The sequence below is a fragment of the Ambystoma mexicanum genome, chromosome 1q (assembly GCF_040938575.1).
Source record: "Ambystoma mexicanum isolate Mex_15411 chromosome 1q, UKY_AmexF1_1, whole genome shotgun sequence".
Taxonomy (NCBI): Eukaryota; Metazoa; Chordata; class Amphibia; order Caudata; family Ambystomatidae; genus Ambystoma; species Ambystoma mexicanum.
In genome coordinates this window covers 327119167-327144467 of record NC_090922.1, presented here as the reverse complement: position 1 = coordinate 327144467, position 25301 = coordinate 327119167, and positions in this window count along the sequence as shown.

Genomic DNA, 25301 nt, shown 5'->3' with positions numbered 1-25301 from the left:
TCTTCTACAAAGAAATGAATGAAAATATCAAATTGATTTCTGATCATCTAGCTATACAATGGTCGACAAATCGTATAGGTTCGTATTATGGTCGGTTTCTTCCAGAAAAAAAGAATGTCAGGGACGTCAATGAAATGAAGAGCGCATGTGCAGGTTACTGCACTTTTGTAAAGTCAAATGCAGTTTGTTTTAGCTTGCACAGAAATCTGCTTTGCACTTGTGCAGCAAACAGCGCATGTACTGTAGGGTTCAATTATGTCATACGCAGTCTGCCTTCACACAGTCAGTAACAACAATGCACGGGCCGCAGTCCTATTGAAATACCAGCTGTCTAGATAAACCAAACATATCCCAGTCAGTATGAACAGACGACAAAGTGAAGTTCAAACATACATGTATAGTCATGGTAGCAGACATACAAAAGAGAAGAGAAAAACATCCACCATTCCATTGAACAAAATCAACCAACTCGTTACACAAGAGTAGGGGAAGCAAACGGGCTTATGGAAGCTTAACAATGCGCACCCAGGCGGACCCAGCGGGCATTTTTCACACGCAAAAAGATGGCAAAATCTGCATGAATCAGTGCCCTTTTACTGACATCAGTAATGTGATGTTGTGAGGGGATTTGCTATATTTAGTGGCAAAATATGTAGAGTGGATTTTCTGTCAATACGCCCAAAGCGGATTCCAGTCCAAAAATGGAGCGGATTTGCAAAAACACATATTTTCCCACTTCTGTTCCATTTTGTGGTCTCTGAAAAATGAGGTCCTAAGTGTAACTCATGAGCTAACACATTTCCAGGTCTCAATTATGGTCTCAAAGAAACCATAATGAATGACATACAAGCTTCTATGAGCTGTAATGTTTCCAATCATTTCCTGAACATCGATTCATAATCATTTTCACTAATTAACAGTAGGAGGTATGTTCTTTCTGCGACGCTTTGGCCTGCTTGTAAATCAATCACTTTATCATCCGGACCCTTGTTTTATTCAGTACGTACAATGTTCCTATGAATCCAGCAGGAAAGAAAGTGATTGTGTAACATTAGCCAAAGAAAACGATATTGGGGGGGGAGGATAGCTCGGATAAAAAAAATGAATGCGAGAAAATGCTGAATTTGGCACTGTCGAAAAACACATTAAACAAAATGGAGTGTAAGGGGAACAGGGGTTGCAGGTGTGTCCCCTGCTCCTCTTACTCAATATTAATGGAATTCAGAGGTGCCGGGGATGTCCCCCACATCCCTAAAAAGGGAAGCGGGGGACAAACACAGTTTTAAAAAAGAGAAAAAAAAGGCACCCTCTGGCAGAAGTTCCGTCTCTCAATGGGGAGGCTGAACTCGCATCGCTGAAATAGAGCTGTGCACAGGAGCAGCAGGTACGTCGGCTGCAGAGGTAAGTATGGATAGTAGGGGGTGGAGGGTGGGGGCATAGTGGACGGGGGGTGATGTGTGTGATTATTTCGGTATGTGCATGTTGAATTTGTGATTTTAGAAGTCGACATTTTCGTATACGGAATAAACACATACATCCAAAGAAAACATGTCATCCACAGTTCACTTTAGAGTGGTGCAAGCAACACAACTCCTCTTACCAATCCAGGTCAAGACAAGGTTTCACATGAAAATACCCCTTTTTTGGAATTAGCTCATAGAATATAATTGTCATACTATTTGGGATCTCTCTGATGTTTCCCATTTTGTGGCTAGATCTACAAACTCAATTGGTATGGCTGTTTATCAATATGTCACATGTACACAATATCCCCTCACTTATCCAAGTTTACTAGTTCAATACTTTGGCATCAAATATCATTTTCTGTTTTAGTCAAATAGATCCTCTAATTGCCCGAGACAACATATGGACATTAATGTAAATTATCTTGAAAAACATCTCTCAGAATCCCTCTAGACTTCCTGATGAAAATATTGCTCATCAATGCGATCCTTGCTTAAGAGTAGGAGCTCAACACTTGTAGGTATTATATGATTAAATGTATTGTTCTCCATTATATAATAGAAATGTAGAGTAGCTTTAAACTTAAATGTAACTAAATGTAAACAAATAACAGAAAGGGAAGCATTCAATGTTGTAGGCTGCAAGTAAGAAATTAAATAAAATGTCATTTCAAATATGCTTTTTTTTGTGCTGCACAGAGAATCTGATCAACTTTATAAATTGTATTAGAATATTTTTCAAGGAAATGACATACAAAATGTGTAGTGCAAATCATATGACATTTGACGTTAGATGTGTCGATAGACCTACACTTTATTACAGTACCATTACCAGTAAAATGGACAAAGAGCATTTTCCTTGTACATATAACATTGACATTATCAACTTAGTGTGAATTCTCAAAGGGATGTCTGTACAAGTATCCGTTTTATTAAAACCAGGAACTCAGAGATCCATTATCCATCACGTTGATCCAAGGTAAAGGCACATCTGTGTGTGCCAAGGACAGAACCTGTTTTCAAAAGACGCAAAACAAGTCAAAATGAATTGAAATGTCAAAGTTTTAATTGTCCTATTTTGAAAAGATTACCAGAAAGCTCACTGTAGTAAGGTATTGATGAACACAATGTCAGTCAGTATTTGCAACTTCAAATGAGCAGATATTTACCTAGACCCTAACCTCTGAACTGGCTCACCAATACGAGTCTCTGAAGAACTTATGTCTGTTCCATTAAGCTGCCTGTTAATATTGTTGTTTTTTCATAACGGCAGATATATGCAATACTGGGGGTAGGTCACATGCAATGGAAATGCAAGTAAATGAATACATGTAACAAAAGCCTATTTCAAAATGTGCTGCACAAAATGATGGGTTTTGAAGACAAGTCGGAAATACATTTCTAGATGTAACTTCAGACCATCTGTCCAATTTGAAAAGCAAAAATATATATTCATCCATAAACACGTGCTACATTGAAATTCATGAATTATGCACACATTTTCATATTTGAATAACTTTGTTATGTTTGTGGTTAAAAAAGCCTGAAGGATATATCCAGATTCTGAATATTCCTGTGCATGTGAATACACAATTCTTATTAAAATCACTTCTCCACACCAGGAATTATGAGAAAAATTAATATTCCAGTTTATTCTTCATTCCACATTCATAGGGGAGGTTTACTAACAACTAAAACATCCCTTTATGGCAAAGGAAATTCAATGGGGCAATTGAAAAAAAAAGATCAAGATCTTGGTGGCTGTGAGTAAGTGAAGGGTCACCTACCACATTGTCTATCCAGTGCAAAAATGCTGCAACCTATCATGCTGAATGGGGTAACTTGCAAGGTAAATTCAGTGGGAGATCATTTTGGGAAAACAGAAAGTCAGGAGAACCTGCCAGATCAGAGAGAAGGAGATTGCTGTTTCAACTGAATTAACTGATGGAAACAATCTCCTTAAAATGGCTTTTCCCACATTGGACTAAATGCAAAGTACTTTTCAAAGGCTGGGCCAGGTTGCCTGAGAGGGGTTTTGGGAGCAGGTGGACAGAATAAAAGGTAGAGCTTGCCTGGCGATGTTGCCTGAAGTTGGTTGAATTCTCTGCTCTGCCTGGGCTTTTGAAAGACAAACCAAAAGGGAGTACAATGATGCCAAATTATCTAGACATATGTCCCTAGAATTCGTGAAATTAGGTTAGCATTTAAAGTATTTTGGGGAAAACTCTTTACAAACTATTTCAATGAAAGGAGCATTCAGTAAATTACTGATAATGAAGACACTGAATAAGACATTTTCAGATGTGTTCCAGTGTTCACGATAGTCTAATGATTTTGATTTTTTTTCTATATGGTACTTACCTATCTTCTAATGCTATAACCCCCTGATTTGTTCAGCTCAAAGCGAGTAGGATCCATTAGCAAAAATACCTGCCTTGGAAATCAACATAATAATTGCACCAAATTGATACATATGCTGCACCTGTGCCAAGATATTGCTTTACATTAGGAAGGCCAATTAATTGTATCAAAGGGTTGCTCTCCATCTAAAGTCACACCTGCCTAGCTGTCCATTTTGGAAAAAGACCATTTCATTAAATCAGTAAATTCCCTTTGATTATTCCAGCCTGACATGCATCCATTATTTTACAGTGCCATATATAATTTGAAGGTAAACTGTTTCATTGCAAATATCAACTTTAAGAGCAGCCTTAAAGTAGCCAAGAGGGTCCTTGTCTGTAAGAATTCACACGTTTTATAAACACAAAAGAAATGAAAAAAGGCAATGTCATTGCCCATTTTTAAGACTGACCACCTGTGGAGTAGCTGTGGAAAAGGGCACCTGGCAAAAGCCTGTTGGGGAATCAGAATCGGATGTTGCCCTTACACCTCATGGAATCACCTGAAAATTCACTCATACCCTGGAAAGAAATGGAACACAAAACTCCCCAAAAAATGTGTTGGCATTTTAAGACAGAACTCCAGACCTTACTGGAAGCTGGCCTAATGCAACCATGTCTTCGTATAGAGGCTATATAAACATTTGCCAACTTTGCATGAATGATGAAGAGGGCAAATGACAATTTCGACAGAGAAGCAGTATATAAAGGGTGGAGAAACACTACGTTGAACCAGCAATTCGTTCATGCGGCTGTACTACAAATCGCGCTTGGCCAATGAGATTCTGAAGTATTCACTGAACATTTATTTCTAGATTAAATCAAGGTTCATTGCTATGGCAAGTAAAGAAAGGAGTGATTCCTCACCTACCTCAACTTTAATCTGGAGGATGAAATTGACATTGCCAATTAAAGAATCGGAAGGTATACCAGAAAGAGAAGGTGAATGTTCACTGGTTAGAAATGTGGAAAGGCAGAGGGAAAGAGAAGAGAAATATGAACCATGGTATGGAGGATAACATGAAGGGTGGTGTTACCATTGTGGTTCCAGGTACCATGACTCACCACAATTAAGTTGATCATGTTGAGCCATTGGCAAGGACTGCTGCGACTGTAAGAGGTGGAGTTACTTCTCTAAAGTGTTCATGAGGAGACATTTCACAAGGGTGGATGTGGTCATGGGTGAAGAAGGGGAGGATGATGCACAAGGAGAACTGTAGCATGGGAACTGCCTACAAGGGCAGATACCTGGGTAGGTACATCACTCTACAGTCTCAGAAAGGTAAGTCATAATTATGTTTCATGCTGATGCAGGAGCGACCTTCATCTTCTCTTCGGCAGAAACCGACCGAACACTGCATGTGTCGAGGAAAGGTTCCCACAACATTGAACATGGAGACTACACTGATGCTAAAATATTAGATAATACAGGGTACAGCAGAGCTGAACTAGAGTTCAAAGACAGAAAAGCTTATGATATCTTTTATGCATTCAGGATAGGCAGAGATTTTGGGATGGTGCCAACTCAGAATAAAACTGGATCTGTGTTCCAACTGAACAATTATTCACTGTTCTGCGGGAAGAAAGGGTGGAGGACGTAAAGAGAAAAAGTAAAATGTTTGCCACCACCCCCAAATCGAGGGTGCCTTAGGATTTCAAGCACAACATCAAACTGAAGAGAGAGGCAACTCAGATCAAACACATGATGCCTTCTACTGTGACCAGCCGGAAGGAGTTGGTGGTCATCCTGCAGAACATGCAAGAAGGCGGCTTGAGAGAGGAAGCCGAATCAGCAATCTGGGTGAGCGGTGCAAGAAGAGGGACTTTCAATCATCAACAGATTTTTCTGTGCAGGTTACGGGCGCTGTTATTTCCTGGCTGAGCAGGACACTTTCTTCATGGCGTGCTTAACAACCAGTGCAGTTTCATCCAGATTCATGCAAGCTCAACGATTTCATTACATCCAATACAAAGGATACCCTGTGTGCTTGCCGCTGCAGCTACTATTTTTCAGAGGATTGTTGAGTATGGCATTTCATGATTTTATGCTTGTCTATGGTTTCTCCCAAGCTAACGATCAGTTGCATGGAATTGCTAGTGGGGTAGCGGCAGTGTTACTACACTTTTATGGAGTTCTTAGGACTCCATGGGAATTCCATCAGATTTACCACCCGCAGTAATTCCTCCACATTGAGGGCCTGGTTCATGGAATTATTTGCATGGTTCAAAGTTCCATGAATGAAGGTTTGTGCCGGCAGCGCAAAGTCATTTTTCAGTCGGTCAAAGTCACTTTGAACTGTGCAAATAATTCCATGAATCGGGCCCTAAATCTGATGAATTTTCAAGGTGAAGTGGAGGATTATATATGCTGGAGTAGAATCATCCACTTCATCCCTGCGGTCGGAATTCTGTAGTACAGGACTTTGGGGTATAGTGGCAAAACATTCATCATTGACATTTGACCATCTTTTTTTCTTGCGCCTCTGTGCTATTGCCCGGAGATTGAGTACCAGAGCCACTGGCTATCCAAGGAGTGAGTCAGGTGCAGAGGTGGCTTACTCAGAATGGTGAGTCAGACCCCCAGGCAACAGAGCAAGGAGCAGGTGTCATCATGCCTGGAGATGTGTGAATATTGATCACAATGTATAGTCAATTTCTCAGATGCCACTCAGCCAATGTGGGCGATCCTAAGGATGGACGTGACCACCCCGATGGAGAGACGATCAGAAGACTGGGTATGTAGATGGGTAAAGTCTACCTTCTACAGCCTCACTCTTGAAATTGTTTGAACCACTATCAGCAGTGCAGAGTAAATATGGATGCCAGTGACTAAAGATCGGGGTTGTATTGATGCAGTTGCAGTAGCCTACAATTAAATGTACATCCTGGTCAAGGCCCCCCACTTAAAAGTTGACGACCTGAATTTGGGCAATCAACCCCTTGTTTCTTTCAAACATTCTCTCTGGAAGGGAATTATTTGAGGTGTCCTCACGCTTGGCAAGTATTGTTGGTAAAATGTATGGCTATAACTTTTCATCCAACATGTTCCTTGCAGATAGGGTTGTCCAACTCTGGGCCTCGAGGGCCAGAATCCTGACGGGTTTACAGAATATCCCTCATTTTCATCCGGAAAACCTGGCGTGGATCCGGTCCTCGAGGCCTGGAGTTGGGCAACACTTTATCAGAACTACCCTTGCCAGATAAAAAGCTGTGGAAAGACATGTTCTGTGAGTGTTGGAAGGGTGAGAGTTGAGTTAATCAGAAGGAGTGCATGAAAGACATGGAGCCGGACGGGGAAATGCAATCTATGGTAGAGTATGTGAGAAAAATCTGACCCAAGGTGTTGGCAACATCAACCTTATGCTTTCTATCATAGCACTCACAGCTGTTTGAACAGAATTGAGTTTTAATGAGAGGAGAGAGTGTGCACCCTTCACAGATCAGAAACAAAATAACCACTGTGGTTCCCACTGCTTATTCAGGCCATGCATTAATGAAGAAGAACATACGAGGAGAATGATTCATGGCACATATGGTAGAGAGGTTAAAGAGAATCCAGGCACGCACTGCGTGTTTGTCAAATTGGCAAATCTCTGCAAATCCTACCACCACTGATGCATATAGCGGCACCCGGTAATGCCTGCTAATAGGGTCGCTTTACTTGTTTTGGACACATTACACTGTGCCATTATACTAACTCAGTATATGTCCATATGTGCAGACGTAGGATTGAAGTTTGAACGTACTACTAAATTGGCCATTGTGAGAAAGGTATTTATAAGTCAGTGTTTTCAAAATGTTTTAACTAGTGAAAATGTTGAGTAATTAATTTCTGGGCACATGCGAGTGTTCTCCCAGAAGTGTAACAATGAACACCACAGACGTGTCATTTATTGTACCCAGGGCAGCGGATTGGTGAAAAAGTCCAATACAGTGCTTAAGGAGTATGCAGAGTGGGCCCTTGCAGGAAATGCCACTGCTATGCTCGCTGTACAGGAGAGGGATGGGCTCACGGGCCCACCCTGCATGTTGTCACTGGAGTCACCCCTTGTGAACTTACGCAGAGAAGAAAAGTCAGGGGCAAAATGTGTTTACTGGTGTTAACCAGAGCAGACCTGGGCATGGTGTGCATGCATCAATGCAGAGTAAGGTCAAGCTAACGCAAGACAAGGCCACAGCAGAACACAAAAGAAATACCGTGTGCCACTGTTCAGGGTATGATACTTGGTCAACGAGCATTGGCAATGCCAACAATTTGGCCTTTTGTGTATTCATGGGGAAGGCACTTGTCATGGCCTGCCGTAGTGGTATTAACTGTCGATGGTAGCAGGTGCAAAGTGTGTGAGTACCTGGCCATCTAATAGCAATGCCTGCCAAATGCCTAGGATTTACACGCAAGACAGAGAGTTAGCTTTGCCATTGCTTGTTTTAAACAGTGAAGTACAAGCATAGGGCTTATAAATCAAGACATTTCTATTACACCAGCAACACGTTTACAGCTCTAATAAAGTCATTTTGTTTCAGAAGACAGCTTTGAACAAACACTGGCAGGCACTTTGACTGCGAAGTTTGATTGTAAGGATTGATTAAAGCAAGCTTAAAGAGTTCCCATGAGGACGTGTTTTGGGCGAGGAGGGTCAGGTACTGGGTGGAAATGGCCATAGGGAATAGCATAGCCATGGGCTGTGAAAATAGCCAAACAACACTGACGCGCTGTGTGTTCCTCCCCATACACCATTTCTCCCTATCTGTACTCTAAAACTATCATTTCACTGTGTAGGTAGTGCTAAAGTGCCATCTAATAGCCCAAACTAAACATTGTTGGCAGGATACATTGTGAAGGGCATTTATCCCTGCTATGGTGGGCATAGCTTCAGGGGAAACTGTGTTAAGGTGCAGGATGGATGTTGATGGACTGTGAAGTGCATAGTTAATTTGGAAGTCTGCAAGACTATATGCATAAGTGATGCTACTATTTACCAAGAGGATTTTGGTTCTCGCCCGTATGAAATAAGGAATAGAAGAGCTGCGCCAATGAATAACAGAACACCTAATACAATGAGGACCATAGGGGTGAAAGAGAAATCGTTACAGTGGAGTTAAGCCTGGGTTAGAGAGGCACTGGCTTGGGGTGCACTCTTTGTCCGCAGCACTCAAGGCCAACTGCGCACGTGGAGAATCAAGTGTTATCTATGAGTATGCCTCCTGAATTTCTGTGCGCAAGGTCGTAGCAAGAGGTTCAGCACTACCATCCTCCAGGAAGATTCAAGGATTGTGCCGTGCTCTAATAACTGTTCTGAGTTCCTTACAACTATTTGTATCCCTCTTTACACCTTCATCTTTTTATTCTTTCAAGACGAGGGGTTTTGGTTTCCTGAGTTTACGTATATGTGTGTATGCATGTTGTATACAAATGTGAGTGCGCTGGACTGTGGGCTGCAGGTATGTTAATGCAGCGGTGGCTATGTCAGAGTGTTTGTATGCTTATGAATTTAGTGGTGTAGAGGGATATTAGAATGTGTATTGCTAACTCTGGCAGCATACTCAGATGGTTGAGTAAGACAAGATTTGGTCTCTCTGTTGGTGCCGCTCTGCCTCCTTGGAATAAAGCAGCTTGAATCACCTCCACTGTCCACTCATCTATAAACTGTGGTAGAAAGGAACATGTCTCCTGAATGCACCTGTTTCGGAAACAGCAATTGTTGACTGCCATGTCGCTGAGTGGCACACAAAGATACCAGTCACAGATCGTGTGGTATCGGGTGGTCAAATAGTCTTAATTCTGGCAACAAACAGTCCTCAAGATTAGAAATCCATTCTTGGGGGACAAGTAGTCACAATTGTTGTAAAGTCCTGTAACTTCCAATTTATTTTGTCTCACTAAGTCTCATGTGGAAGGCTTTCCAGTGGTTCCCATACCCTGTTGCTCTGGGCTTTTTAGTGTACTCAACCTTCCTTCTGTTGCTAATGGATAAATGCACCAGGCATCTTTACATCTTCTGTATCAGCTGTTGGTGAAGGCAGAACTTCTCTGCTTTGCCTAAGCTCTCCGGGTGAAGGGTTACATCTCCGCCACCTGAGGCCTCACCTCCTTCTGATGCTATTCACCTCCCAAATCGTCCTGATGCTTCACTTCTTCCAGCTCCCCCTGATGTGCTCTCCACTTTACTTCCGCCTCCTCTACCTGAAATCCCTCTGATATTTTACCTCTACACCCACCTTCTGGTGTCCTTTTCCCTCCACCTCCTGACACTTAACTTCCATAACCTCCTCCTGATGCTCTCATTCCACCTCCTCCTCCTCCTCAAATCTCCATCTTCCGCCTTTCACTATCTTCCAACCTCCTCCAGACACCTTCATTCAACCTCCTCCAAGCTTCTTCCTTCAATCTCCCCAAAACTCCTTCCTCCAACCTCCCCAAATCACTTCAATTACCTGGCACTCTTTGCTCCAAACCCCTAAAACCAGCAGACAAATGTTGTGCATCTTTTCAGGATAGTGGCCCTGTACCTGGATGGGCCTCCAGGGGGGGGCTTGCACCTTTCTCTGGAAATTTGTTTGCTCCTAGGATTGGTTGGCATTAATGAGTTCAGATGAAAGTACTGAGTGTGAAGGAGGCCCAGACAAACTTTCATAAAGGCTTTCTGCCATCTTAGAATTCCCTGATTGCCCTTGTGTGTAGCTGGTCTCCTCTGTACACCTTCGCTGTGCCTTAGCCCTACAATGGGACTTCATAGCTCTTCAAGGTTTGTAATATGTCTTTGTAAGAGAGAAGAGACTTTGCAATTGCCAAATTTCCTATCATCCTTCAACCCGGCTGCATGGGAGAGGAATTAATGCAGCATTCCTAGGCTTACTGCTCCCTGAGCTGGCACATTGTCAAAGTGCTTTACCTCCTGCTTTGGATTCGCTTAGTGGGGTCTATTCTGAATTCTGTTCTGGGTTTTTATAAGGCACCAGCTTTTCAAGCCAGCTGTGGAGAGAGTGGCAGTTTGTGCAACTGCTGTGCAGGAACTCTATGAAGCATTTTTGGAGAAAGATTCCAGTTCCGGATTATCATCAAAGCATTTGATCGAGACTGCTTAGACAACCGTGACATGTTTTGGAGGTGTAGCGGACTTTGTGGGAGAGGTTACCTGCAACCTGTATCATATGACAGAATTGTGTTGCCTTAAAGGGCCACTTACTGGCGATACGGTTCTCACTGTGAGGGAATATCATGTTATTGGGGAACAGCAAACTTTCACTGAAAGGACCAACCACTCCCATTAAGCCTTGGGCTGTGTCAGTGGCGGACCGAGCGTGAGTGGGGGGCAAGTTGCCCCCGCACAGGCTCTTTTGAGAGCCTGACCCATACTTTTGTCAGTGGGACACCTCTCCCTTTCGGCACCTCTATGGGGGTGCCCAACGGGAAAGGTGTCCCGCTGGGAGGACAATGTGTGCTGAGCAATTCCTGCTCAGCACGCTCATTGTCCTAGCAGCAGGACACCTTACCTTTTCTGAACAGGAGTGGTGCACTGCTGCCAGGACAATGTCTCGAGGAGCTATGGCAGTGCAGGTGCTATCACGTTGCTCTGTGTAAACAGAGCATTAGAATATGAGCCATAAAGCACTGATGGGAGGAGGGGGGACTAACAGCAGGGACGTTTGTCACTTTAGAAATGTGCATGGGAGGGAGTGAGAAGGGTGCATAATGCTGCAGGCTTTATGAAATAATGACTATGGCTTTACCCAAGAAGGGTTTGTTAGGCTCACATTCATCTGCATGATGCTATTGGGACTTTGCACGCAGGATGTGGAGAATAAAACTAAAGCCATCCTCTTATTGCTCAACATATTTCTTTGATGATGTATATAGGGTAAAGTTAATTGTGAACGGATAGTTTATTATTTAATGAGCTTTGCTTCAAAGGCATTGCTATAAATAAAGTAATATTTAAGCACATGAAATGCAAAGGGAAACTTTAATAAATAACTATGGGCCTCATTACACGGTAGGCGGTGAACCATGGCGCAATTAGCGCCATGGTTCATGCCGGTAAAATACTGGCACCGCCTTGGTGGAAAGGGGAATTACCGACCCATTCCAAGGTTGGAGGGGCGGTAATTCCCCCTTGCACCATTGCCCTTCCCCATTTTTGTCCCATAGGGCATAATGGGAATGGGGAAGGCGCTAATTATGGCACCGCAAATTGTGGTACCGTAATTAGCTCCCTGGGTCCCTTTGTGGGTTGGTTTTTACCGCCTGCAAAAAGCAGGTGTTAAAATCCCCAACCCGCAAAGGGACCTCGTAGTAAGGCGGTAAGGATTTACCGGTACCGGTAAAATACCGGTACCGGTAAACCCTTACCGCCTACCGTGTAATGAGGCCCTATATCAACTAAACCTGTAAAGATGTGCTCAGTTGCTTAAATTATCCCCATCCCGGTTTCACACTTTAATCAAAGTGTGTGATACTGGGCAGATCATTTAATCACACTGTGTCTTATCTGCAGCTCTGTCAGTGAATCACTTCATAGCTTATGTTCATATATTGTGCTGGTATATTTAAAAAGCCTGACTATAGAGTTGCTCCATCTAACAGTCGTGCAATGTAGATATTTTGCACCACAAGGTTATTTGCCACTTGGCTTTCTTATGGCAACTTATTCTAAAGTCACTTCCATGGTTCCTCCAAGTACCAAAGACTGATGATGCTCCTTGCGATGTCCTTTTCTGCGAAGTCATTTCTGATGGTGCATATGCTAATTAGGAGGTTTGTATGTGTTTTGCCCAAGAACGCAGTGACAGAGCTCTAATAGATGCGTTCCCTGCATCTGTAATGATGCGGCAGTTGTATTTTATTGTTTTGTTAAAATGCCATCTGCCACTAATTTCACCAAAAAAAGTAGATGGGGCTGGGGTGGCCGGTTTGTGTGTGCAATTGCGACCATATGGAATTGCGCGCACTGCATTTGGAGGGGGGCCTAACCAGACTTTTTTCGTGCCTCACCCTCACAATCTTGCAATGGTGGATACTCCCCTGGGTTAGATTCTCAGACAGGTCAGTGTTCCTTAAATCAGGCTGGAACTTCCTTACATGCCATGAAGACTATAAGCATGTATTCATTTACATGTTGTCAATATTTCTGGAATCATATGGGTAAATGACTCTGTGCATCATTCTGAGGTAACTCCACAGAAAAACTACCCAACTCGATTACCAATACTACCACTGCGTTTGGTGGAATTACTTCCAGGCTATGAGTGCTGGCATGGCTGTGTGTATCCCCATCGTTGAAGTCCATAGTTCTCTGTTGGAGATTGGGCAAAATTGCCCTGGGAGGTAAGTATTCCACTTTGTGGCAGTAAAGCAGTGTATTTACCCCCCGCATGCTCTCATCCATTCCAAGTTCATGTAATTTAGCAATACAGTAAAAGGTGAAAGGTCTACTACCATTAAGTACATTATTTCAGGAAATGTATAATAGGAGCACTGCCATTAACGCAGTGGCGTTCTGGGTCAAGGGTACAATCACAGGAGCATTAAATTGGAGTGGCTATAATATAGCATGCACACAGACAGTTTGCACCGCAGAACCATCAATATTCACACCAGTAAATGTGTAATTCCAATAACAGCTTCAATTCAACTTAGGTCATAATGTGATGTGAAGGAACAGCATCAAAAGGCCAATGTATTTTGGATCTTCCAAGATTTTTAATCGGGGCCTATCTGTGAACAGATAATAAAAAACTAAAAAGCAATAAGTAATAAATAAATAACTACTAGAATTATTTTACAGACTACCAAACTTGTATGTGGCTTCAGGTCTGGTTGGAAGAAGCCACAAAGCCCCACCTCAGCTGTGCTGTTCATGCTTGCAATCATTGCACTTCAGGGAATTAGCTAGTTAAATGACTGCACAATGTCTATTGCAAGCGTTTCAGTGCAGATTACCATGAATTAACCGAATTAGAAATGGTCGAGGGAGAAATGGCTTTCGGTCTTCACTCCCCCGAACATTTCTGATAACCTGATTCTCCCCACCCCCTTACTTACCTGTGGGCGGCATGTGCCGCCGTCTCCTGCATCTCTCTGCGATGCCGGTTCCCGGCACTTTCATGCATGGGAACCGGCGCTGCAGGGTCCTTTTTTTCCTAACACCCACGCAACCCTTGCTCCCCTTGTTCACTATATAGGCAATGAATGGTAACTTTATTCGAAATTTTTGGCTGTTTTTTTTTCATGCAGCCGAAATTCGAACACATTTACCATTCTTTTATTTTTCGATCAAATCTGCGGATACCTTTAAATACCTTTTACTCTAGCACTACTTAATTTTTCACCATCGTAAACAGTTGTAAACTTAAAGACTTCATTTGGCTAAAGCATTACCTGCTGAACCAAGGCTATGGGTGAAATGAAATATTCCTGCAACATTGCCTGCTGAAATGATTTCTCACTAACAAATGCCTTAAAGGTCGAAAGGTCGCTAGCAGTCTAGAGCGTATCCAGCTTCCACTTCCAGTTTTCTCTCTTGGCTACCCTGGCAGTAAATTTGACTACATTTTGTGACGAAGAATATGGGTTTAGTCTTCAGTCTGTTGTGTGATCCTCACACTTTTTGTTTATTCTAAACACAGGCAATAACTAATTATATGTATTAGAACTAATAGTATTGTTGGTAAACCTTTCTTTTTCCTTTTTAGAAGGGTGGATTGTAGAGACGGAGGAGTCCAGGGCCTAAAAAATGCTGATTTAATTGTAGTTAGTCTTTGCAATGTATGATTTGTTTGTGCGTGCACAGTGTACTTATAAATAAAGGACAAAAGAGGAGACTGAGGGAGAGGGGCAATGATTTGCTGGGCCTAGGCACATCATGGAGAAGAGACAGAACATGAGTTGACTGGAGCTGCTAAAACTGGAAACCATTTTGTTTGTGAAGCATTTTGTTCTGTTTACTGATCTGGAAGGCAGCCATTGGTATACACTCTGTTTTTCTTTTTGAGAGGATGGGGAGGCTTGAATGCCTTGAAATCAAGGTCCAATATTATTTATTGTACAAATTGGATCTTTCCTAGGTGTTTTCCTCTAACCCAGAAGCAGAAGGAGGATAGAGTTTGTTGGGAGCACTGCCAGGGACTGCTGCCGGGCTCACACAGCAGGACTGAGAGATGGAGTAGGAGTTGGAGTGAGCATGCGGAGGTCTGTTGGCAGTTATGACCCACCATTTGCGGTTGTCCACTAGGGCAGGCCAGAAACTACAGACGCTAAACACAGCTTGGATGCAGCATTTCGGGGTTGTCCTCTGGTCCTCCACGCAACCCTCACTGCCCTCGCCAACATACCGCCTTGAGTTGGGCAAACAGGGCAAAGGAGGTGCCCAGCATCCAGCTCTGGTAAGTTGTGGTAAGATTTACTGTATACTGTGGAATTACAGTCCCCCGCAGACACTGCTCCTTGTACATGCATCAATCATCTCTGGTGCTAGTGCAGTAAGTGCATTCAACACCCCGCACAGTTGTTTGGTGTCATTTTAGTCTTGCCTCCCGCCTGCACCATGAGTATCGCTACGTTTCTTCTATTCCCGGATCATAAAGGTACACATTTGGTTTTTGTGTAACCATGGTGGCCACCTTAAGAATTTTGGGAGCCTGGGCCTTGGCTGAGATGAATAAGCCTACTATTGACGAGGTCCTGTCCGGGCCACCTAGAGCCACTACCTCAAAGGCATCCCTGGGCATTATTGTTCCGGATGAGCAAAGGGGAAATAAAGGTCTGTCTAGCGACCAGCAACAATATTGTGGCTTTAACACAGCTCTACAGAGTCTCCAAAAGGATTTGCCATCTCCAGGCACCGGGTGCCAATAAATGAGGAGCCCTCTGTAGAGGTTCATCTGGACAATCCTTTCTCCAGAGTCATATACGCTGTTACGCCCAGAGTAGGTGATATAGTTTCAGAGTTCACAGCAAAAATTACATCAGGCGCTGACGAGAATCAAGGAAAACATTCAGGATATGGTTTCTGCAGACGTCACGCAGGAAGTGGGCTAAGTGTTGCATGTGCCAATGTTGGCTCCTGTCATTTCTCATGAGTGGGGTAAACGTGTTAGATTGTCCTTGGACTTCAAGTCACATCAGTGGGTAATCCCAGAGTCACCTACTTATTCCCAGGACCTGACAGAAATAATGCTCCATCAACCGGACATACAGAATAACAGGACATGTGATGCATCATGTTTGCCAATGCTAAACATGTTTTTTGAAATGGGACTGGGCAGAATAAATAATGTAGGTGTACCCTTGGAAAATATTGACTTGGTTAAGGTTGCAAAGGATCAACAGCACAAGTCATTCCTCCCTAACTCTCCTATTCAAGTGAAGAGTCCCTCTAAAAATGGGTTGCTGACAACAATTGTGGATGAGCTGTCTTTTCCCGTCTTGTTCCAGCTCTTAGATACCATGGATGGTATCAACACCTTGGGAAATGAGAGGCGCACCGCTCGTGAGGTCATGAAGCAGTGGAATGACCTCCACCATTGAACCAAATCGAAACTGGGTGCCAACCTTGCTTCTGCTCTGGTGACTGGAGGTGGGTCACCACAGGAGCAGGATCTCATGCCACATGAAGAGGCCATGAGCGAGTTAATTCATGTGGATCAGCGGCAAGGCGTGGGAGGCCTGCCAGATTACGAGGAAACATGCAGTGAGTGATGAAGCGTGTGCATCTTGAATATGTGTATGTAGATGAAATAAATGTGTATGATTGTGTAGCACTTCTACCTGCATTTGTATGACTGCCATGGGTGAACCATGTTATGGTGTACTGACCCGTGCTTAGTGTACTGCAGAGTGCATACAACGCATGTGCTGTACATCGGTTGAACATGGCTTTGGGACAGTAGTCATCAACAACTGTCAGATACTAAAAGACAATTCCGGCATGCCAACACAGCGTGTCATCTGGGTATTTACATCAGTGATATCAGTGACTGAACTATGCCAGTCAAGTGCTTGTGTCTGAAGCATGTGCTACACATCATGCACTGCATGTAGTAGAAAGTCCATCCACACATGTCCATAGGTGGTTTCATGCTACCCATACCTTACATGAACACTGGCATTGGGCGGGACATTGTGCTATGAGTGACATGAAATTTTACTACACTGTGTAAGTCCCACCCACAGCTATGGCACCGACCCCCTTGTAAAACATTTGTCTGGAGTAATCCATGTTCACCTGCCACACTCAAAACACCCCCCATGGGTGCATGGTCCTGTCACTCTTGTGTGTCACTGTCCCCTCTTCCAATCTCCCAGCACATGTCATCACTCACCACATCCCACACCTGGGACACCACACTCGCGGCATTTCCACATTGTTTGCTCTCCCTGTGCCAGTGGTACACTGGTGTTAGATGTAATTGTAGTGGACTTGGCTGTGATTAAGTGTGTACATGTTCTCATGTACCCTAATGGCATGCAGCACATCCTTGTTTAGTGTCAGAATTAGCATATTCCAGTCTACTGGCTGCTTTGCCATGGGGCAGGATTTGCGTACACAGATACATGTGTGTTGGCAATGTGTGCAGTGCTTATATGGTCAGGGACATGGGATATAGTGGCAAGTCTGCATACTCCATGATATGTGAGCTTTTTGTACATAGTGTGTGTATGTAAATGATGGCATGGTACCATGCTTGGCAATGTGTTGCAGGACAGCGTTCTGATGCCTATGTATGTAGGCAATGCAATTTACATGGATCTTCATGTCTTTATATGTCCATGTTCAGGTGATGAGCTACCGGATGCAGGGGAGGAGGTTGAGGAGGAACGGGAGCCTGAGCCCCAACAGAGCACCAGTGGAGGACATGTTGTGGCAGCCCATGAGAATCCACTGGTCCTTACGGCCATCCAGGCATGACTCAGTATGAGTCCGACTCCAATGAAACCAGTAGCTCTGGTGGCGAGCCGGATGTCAATTCCTCTAAACTGTTGAAGGTGAGTGCATCAAGTGTTGGAGCTGGTGTAGCCCATGCATCTGCAAAAGGGTCACGTCCCCTCACCGGAACAGTGAGTTTTGTCACGTCCATCTGTGGTGGTAACTGCTGCAGGGTCACGCTCCAAACTATTGGTTTCTGGTCCTGGGACAGTTGGCCAAGGGAGGGATGCATTCCTGCAGCCACAGACAGCGGCATCACATCAAGGGCCGTGCTCCCTTGGGTCAGGGAGGCATGGGGCCTGCACACGTGGTGGACGTGTTGCGGCTGGGGAGACAGTGTGGGAGCAGTCCATGTATAGTGTTGCACAACAACAGGGTGCTTCCTATGAGATGTTGGCTCAGGGCATGTATAGGGTATCCAAATCCATGATCCCCCCAGCAAAACAGGTAGAGCACCAGCTGCAGGCATTGCGGTCCACATGCTGCTCACACAGGCTGCGCATGGAGGCTAGCATCAGGAGCCGATGGCCCGAACTGAGGTCTCTGCAGGCATCCCTGCTTGAAGAGGGTGGGGCCACTGTTGAGTCATACCATTTCGGAGGAACTCCATGCATCCTGTGAGGTATTGCATACGGACCTCCGAGGCTTCATGTTGCAGATGCATACATTTGAGTCCTACCTGGCTGCTGCCATGGAGGACCAGACCAGGGCTCTACGTGGTCTACCTTCCTTACCACTAACACCTTCGGATTATACACAGGAAGGTGGTGACAGCAGCGACAGCCTTCCCAATCAAAGATAGCCGTTCGGTCCATGAACCCATGGAGGGAATTAATTTTTCAACATCCATGTGGGTGTTGAAGTGCACCCTGCCTGTCCCCCCTCCTGGGTGGATGCCTCCACCCCCTGGCCCAGAATGGACATTTTATTTTATTTTTTTCCACCCACTCTTGTCAGATGTTGGTATGTCATATTTTGTTTTGCCCTTTACTGGTTGTGCTGTTTTTTATTTTTTGTATTGATTGGCATTGAGGTGTGCCATTAACTCCACATGGACTATAAATGTGCAATGGTGTACGTGTAGGCATGCCTAGTGAAATCATCTAGCATGTTTGCATGGGGGTGCACAGGATGGCATGTGCAGGTAATTATAGGTTTGTTGTTCCATGGCACGTGTGTTCCTTGTCAATGATACTGCACAATGGGTGTTTTAATATGTTCTCCCATGTTGTTCCAGTAATCTGTGATGTGGCGGTGACTGCTGTCCCGGGTGAGACATCCTGCACCATTCGAAGTCCACACTCCTCATGCCCTCCACCAGACACTGTCCTTCCTTTGGCAAATTAGGAAACACACTTACTGGTGAAGGTCATGTGGGATTTTCAAGATGCAGACCCAGTTATTTGGTAAGTGTTTGCACTGTCTTGCATGTTGGGCATGCTTCATTGTTGGGCATTTTTGCTGCATGTGTCGGTTGTTTTATATGTCATTTGCATGCTCAGATGGCGTTGTGGTAATTTGATTAGAGCTCATGTCACTGTGTAAGCTACCTATGTGGATATCTCAATGGGTGCACCAACTGTGCTGTGCAGCATGTCATTGTACATCGGTAAACCAGGCCATAGACTCCTTGAACTGTCATTTCCTTGTTATTCACTCTCTGAGCCACTCTCTCTCTCCCTCTCTCTGGTGTGGTAGACTGTACTCCTGCACAAATTAATATCAATGGCCATTCACCCTGTGCCACACTGTGTTGCTCCTGCACTTTGCATTGTATGCATATTTTCTTTCTGTTGTCAATTGTGATCATGTATGTGCATGTACTTTGTGCTGTTACTCTGCATTGCATTCCATTTAGGTAAAGCATCTCCCGATGGTGTGCATCATATGCAAGGCAGGTGAGTTCCATGGACAGGTGAGTGCATGGCATTTGCCAACACTTTGGTCGTGTTTGCATGGGAGTGGGGCACTGTGTGTGTTCACTCAGAATTTGCTAACCTTTAGCTCTGTCACAATTGCTCGAGGGTTGAATTACTCACCCAGGCGTGGTTCCAATGATGGTTATGGTCTCGTTCATCTGATGGATTGCTGGGGCCACTGTTCACTGAATATGATAACTGTGCTTTCTAACTGTGTGTCCGGCTTTCATGGTCATTCAATTTATATCAAGTCTAATGAGTGGCACATGTGATCCCTATGAGGGTTTGTGGGATTAGGCATGTTTCTCAGATTTGCCGGGTCGAATTTATGATTCATCTATTAGTGTGTGCTACAGCATTGTGAATCCACAAAAATGTGGCTATGTCTGCTCGTAAGTGGGCTATTTGGTCTTACAACACATCAGGTTTTGGATTGTTAGTGGGTTTTATTCCTTTTCTCAGGCATGTGGCAACATGGTGTATGCAGCCTCTAGTGCAAAGTATCTGGGTGCATGGTGGTGAAGCATTGGAATAGATGCAGCATTACACCATAGGTATGCAGTGACAATGAAGTCTGCATTGACCATGATCTGGTGGTTTATAGTGTACTTTGACCATTATTAGGATTTGTAGGATTTTATATGTTTGCTTATTGTTGTTGTCTTATATCTTCCCTTGATGCTCCGTGGGTGTGAAGGAGTACTTTGTGCCATCGATCTGGCTTCTGGAGGAGGAGCAATAGGTGAGTGGATTATTTATTGTGGAGACATCCACTGTATATTCTCATAGGCCACCTTCACAGTACCTTTGTTGTGCACTCGCATGAAATATGTCTTGATAATACATGTTACTGAATGAACCAGCTACTGAGAGACACCTCATACACAACCCCCGCACTTCGACGCACCCTGACACTCACCATCATCATTATTCATTCCCCTCATTCACTCATGTCTCCCCTATAGTACTCAACCAAGTTGACAAGTACATGAAGGTGTCATCCCTATTGGTGTACAGTTGCTCCAACAGAAACATCATTGCAAACTTCTCCTCTAGGTCTAATGCTCTTGCTGATCCATGCATAATCTCCTTTACTAGTGTTTAGTTTCAATCCTCCATCAGGCACTCACTTCTGCACAACATTGTTAATATGACATATACACAACCTTCCCGATCACCAACAAACTGGTGAATAGCTTGCTAGCCTTCCGGGAGAAACTGCTAGTGAAGTTGGTCCACACGAAAATGTACATCCATTAGGGCATTCTTGTGGATGTACATGAACACCAGTGTGCATTGTATCAGTCAGGAGCAACAGTCACTAGGGTCACATGATGAATGGAGGCATCTATCCATTCATTATGCCCTGCTGACCTCATTGTCCTTGCTTTCTCATCTGCTTTTCACACAGTCATGCATTCCATCCTCATTTTGATGATCCATGAACGGACAGTGGACTTGCTTATGTCATTCTTGATAATATATTCCATGAAAACCCCAAACTGTGTTTTTTCTTCTGCCCTACTTCAGCCGCCACCTGTGGCATCATGCAGGTGTCCATTCCTTTACCATGCATCTTTGACATATACATTTGCCTACTGCTACGCATAATTGGAACATTTTCATTATGATTAATGTGCTATGTTGAGGACAGAGTACTCTTCAGCACTGTTCCTAGTGACATGCACACTCATTCCCAGGCAGGAATGTTGCCTTGATGTTCAACTACCCCCTTCCATTACTGCCACATATTCATGTGATTGTGAAGGAGTCCGACTTGCAGTTCTTGATGTACACAATTAATGTATACTTCTACAACATCACGCAGAGGTGCAATGTTACATGTGCTGTGTTACTCTCCTGGCTACACTAGTGCTACTGCCCATCGTACCAGCTTCATGCTTGTAATCCACACCTTGTGTAAATCATTCGGGACAAGGGCACAAGCATTATGCCTGATGTCAAGGCCAGGGACCACATCTGTCTGCCACTGATTGTCCTCCACTGGCTAGCCATGGCAGACAGCGTTGAGCCATAGGAATTTTTCATTGTGCACTGTGATTTGTGAGGCCTGCTTACTCCCTATCTGCTAATGTTCATTACTCAATGATGTCCCTCCAGAGTCATTTCATCATGTTACTCTGACCTTTCTTCAGGTGAACCAGTTATTGATGGAGATTTTTTCCAGGGGATCTTTCTCATCAGCAGGGCCCAACCTCTGGGATACCCGTCCTGCTGCCCCGTGTATGGGGACTCATTCCCTTACTTTCCATGAACTACCCATGTGTTTTATCTTCTACTCTTCCTTCTCTCTCCCTCTAACCTGCTAAGCAATCCCTCTGCTCTCTCACTCTCTCCATTCCTTTTGTCCTTGCTTCTTCATGACTGTCTGCTCAATATGCCTCAAGGCCTCACACGCCCCTGTCAAACCCAGCAATTTGTGTGGCAGTTGACTCTGTGACATTAACTAGTGTCATCATCACTGCACTTGGGTAATGACCCGCGAGAGTTGCATCTCTCTGCACTTACCTGAGCATCCAATGACTGGTTACACTTGAACCACCCCTGAACTTTATACCACACCCCTCCGAACATCTGTGCACTAGCTCCTTCTGATTGCACCATGCAGGTAAGGTCTCTGTCTGTTCCACCCTGTCCTCGGTCCCTGCATGATGGCACATTGATGCACTTGTGAAATTATGATGATTCACTGTCCGACAGATTCATTGTTGCATCCACTGTTGATAGTATAGTATAGTATGCATTTACTGTTCCTTTCCAGAATATTATGGAACTCTATGAGCAGGTGTTATTTTTGTACTTGTTCCATATATAGTTCAGCGCTTTAAGACACTTATATTATGTATTGGCCATTTATCTATCTCCTTTGACATTACATACCATAGCATACTCTGGTGATGATTTTACATGACATATGGGCGATTTCATGTCTACTTTGGCATGGTGGTAGTAGCATACTCCCTTTTCTATGTGCTTCTTTTGGAAACCCAAAATTATATTAGTTTTAGTTCTCAGGCCTCACAAATCACAGCACACAATATTTCACTTCCAGGGACACATTCTCAAGGTGGTTTCGGTGGGCACAGATGAATGGCACCTGGAATGTGCCAGGGCTGTGTGCAATCCACAGAGGTTGGATTTTAGGTGAAAAATGCAGCCACAAGCTGGATACGGGCAGCCTCCCACCATGCCCTTTGACCTGCCATGCGCAAGCGGTGTGCATATGGTTGGGGATGTGGGGCCACAACCATGTCAACAGGTATGCCACACTGTGTTGCAACATTGTGCAGGACACATGCTGCCACAATGATCCTACATACTAGTGGTGGGGCATATAGCAACTCACCACTAGAGTGGTCAAGGGAGCGGAAACGTGACTTGAGCACTCAGAATGTCGCTCCACTATGGCCCGAGTTGCAATATGGGCTGTGTTGTATCTTACCTGGGCCGATGTGCCACGGTTCCGTATTGGCGTCATCATGTAGGTGCTCAGAGGTTAGGCACTGTCCACTGTACAGGTGGAAATGTTTGTCATTGGTGTGTATTTGCCTGTTTGTAACATGCATGCATGTGCAGGGGCCTTTATACTCACCAATGAGCCATGTGTTGCCATGCCTCCCAGCTTCCAGGGCCTGGTGTAGGGGTGACATTCTGAATATGAAATTATCATGGGTGGACCCTGAATAGTTTGCATATACAGAAGTAATGATGCCCTTAGCATTACATACAACCGGCACGTTGATGGAATGCCAGTGCTTGCGATTACGATATATGTGCTCTGTATCCTTAGGTGGACATCGAGCCATATGGGTGCAATCGATGGTACAAAGCACTTTAGGGAAGTGCAGCACTCCATAAAAGTCCTGGACCACGGCCTGCCTTTCTGCAGGTGTTCTGGGCATGTAGATGTGCCTGCGGACTGAGGGGCCTGCAGTCATTATTGCCAACACCTGGTGTAGGCAGCGTGACTGCGTGGGCTGTGAAATGCCCCCAACTATGGCAGTTGTCTGCTGAAATGATCCAGTGGCCAAAAAATGCAGTACATTGAGCACATTTTCCAAGGGGCTCAGTGCTTGGGAGCACAGGGTGGGTGATGTAAGGTCATCTTCCCACTCCGTGAACAGGTCTAATATGATATGAGGTGGACACCTATACTTCCCATAGACCTGGTCATCAGGCATCCCAAAAAGGCTGGCTCTAGGTGGAAAAGTCCTGGCCCTGGCCATCCTCATCCTCCTACGGTTCCCACAATCACTGCTGCGACAAATAGTACATTCATCGTAGCTGTATACATGCATTGTTTGATCATGCAGGATTTTTATGCATTTGTTTTTGAGCGCATTGATGTTTATGCCAGCTATCCCATGGCGGACATGTTTCACAATTTACATGTATTTTTCTGCGCATTGCGAGGATTTTACTGTGGTACTTCCCTCGTCACGTCCATATTTTCACTTGTTCCCCATTACACGGATTATGCCCCCTTTTTAGGTGACTGCACAGACACAGACGGGCCTTCGCTTGGAGTCTCGCGCAAGGCGTTCGTGGTGTCGCAGTGACGTGCTGAACCACGCAAATTCCTCGCAAGTCCCTGGTAAGCCCTGCACATTGTGTTCCATGAATCCACAAACGGGCGATTACGTGCAATTTCGCGTACAAGCTCCCTATCTTCCATGCAAATAATTCCATGAATCGGGCACTCAGTTCTTTACTGCTCACACTTTGAAAATGCAAGAATGATATTATTCTGCAAACATAACATTGGTGCTACTACCTTCGCTAGAGAATTGCTGTGGGCTCGATGTATGTGGGGGAAGAATACCTCTTTGATATTAGCACTTACTCAGTTGCTGACCAGAATTAGTGATTCACTTCCCTTGCCCAGCAATATATAACAGTGTACATTTCCCTTGTTGTGATCGTTATGTCTAATGTCTTTTTACTAGAAATCAATCTATCTCATGTTCAAAGTATCATTTGTAGACACGTTTTAGCTTTTGGCCTATCGAAATGAAACTTACGTGTGTTCTTGTCCATACATCTGTTTCCATTAAGATGTTCTTGTATATCCAGCAAGGACAATGGATGTTACATATTTTACATCTTTTAATGAAAAATGTCATCTGCTGTTGTTAGGAAGTTTTATCAGTACTTGCTTTTGTACATAATTTATATTGCATAACTGCGAGCTTTGCACTTTATTCATTCGTGACTTCCAATAAGGTCAATTGTACTTATGAATTTTGCTTAAACTCTACATTTGAGAAAGAGTGGATACTTAGGTTCTGATGAGATGTTTCTAAAGGTTTTATGCATATAAACAATTACAAAGAAAAAAAAGAAAAAAAAGAAAGGTTTCTATGAATCAGGCCCTTACACTTTTCCCAGCACTTTTTGGGAAACAAAGGTGTTGAAGCAATTCCGCCTGTTTTAATATATGTTTAATTGCACAGAGCTTGTGCTAATTATAGAGTGTAAAGTCGACATTCACCCCTACAGTTTCCAGCACCACCATTCTTAGATGGGTGGAAGTTTTGGAGGGGAAATTTTGTGCTTTCCAGCACAAAAAGCAGC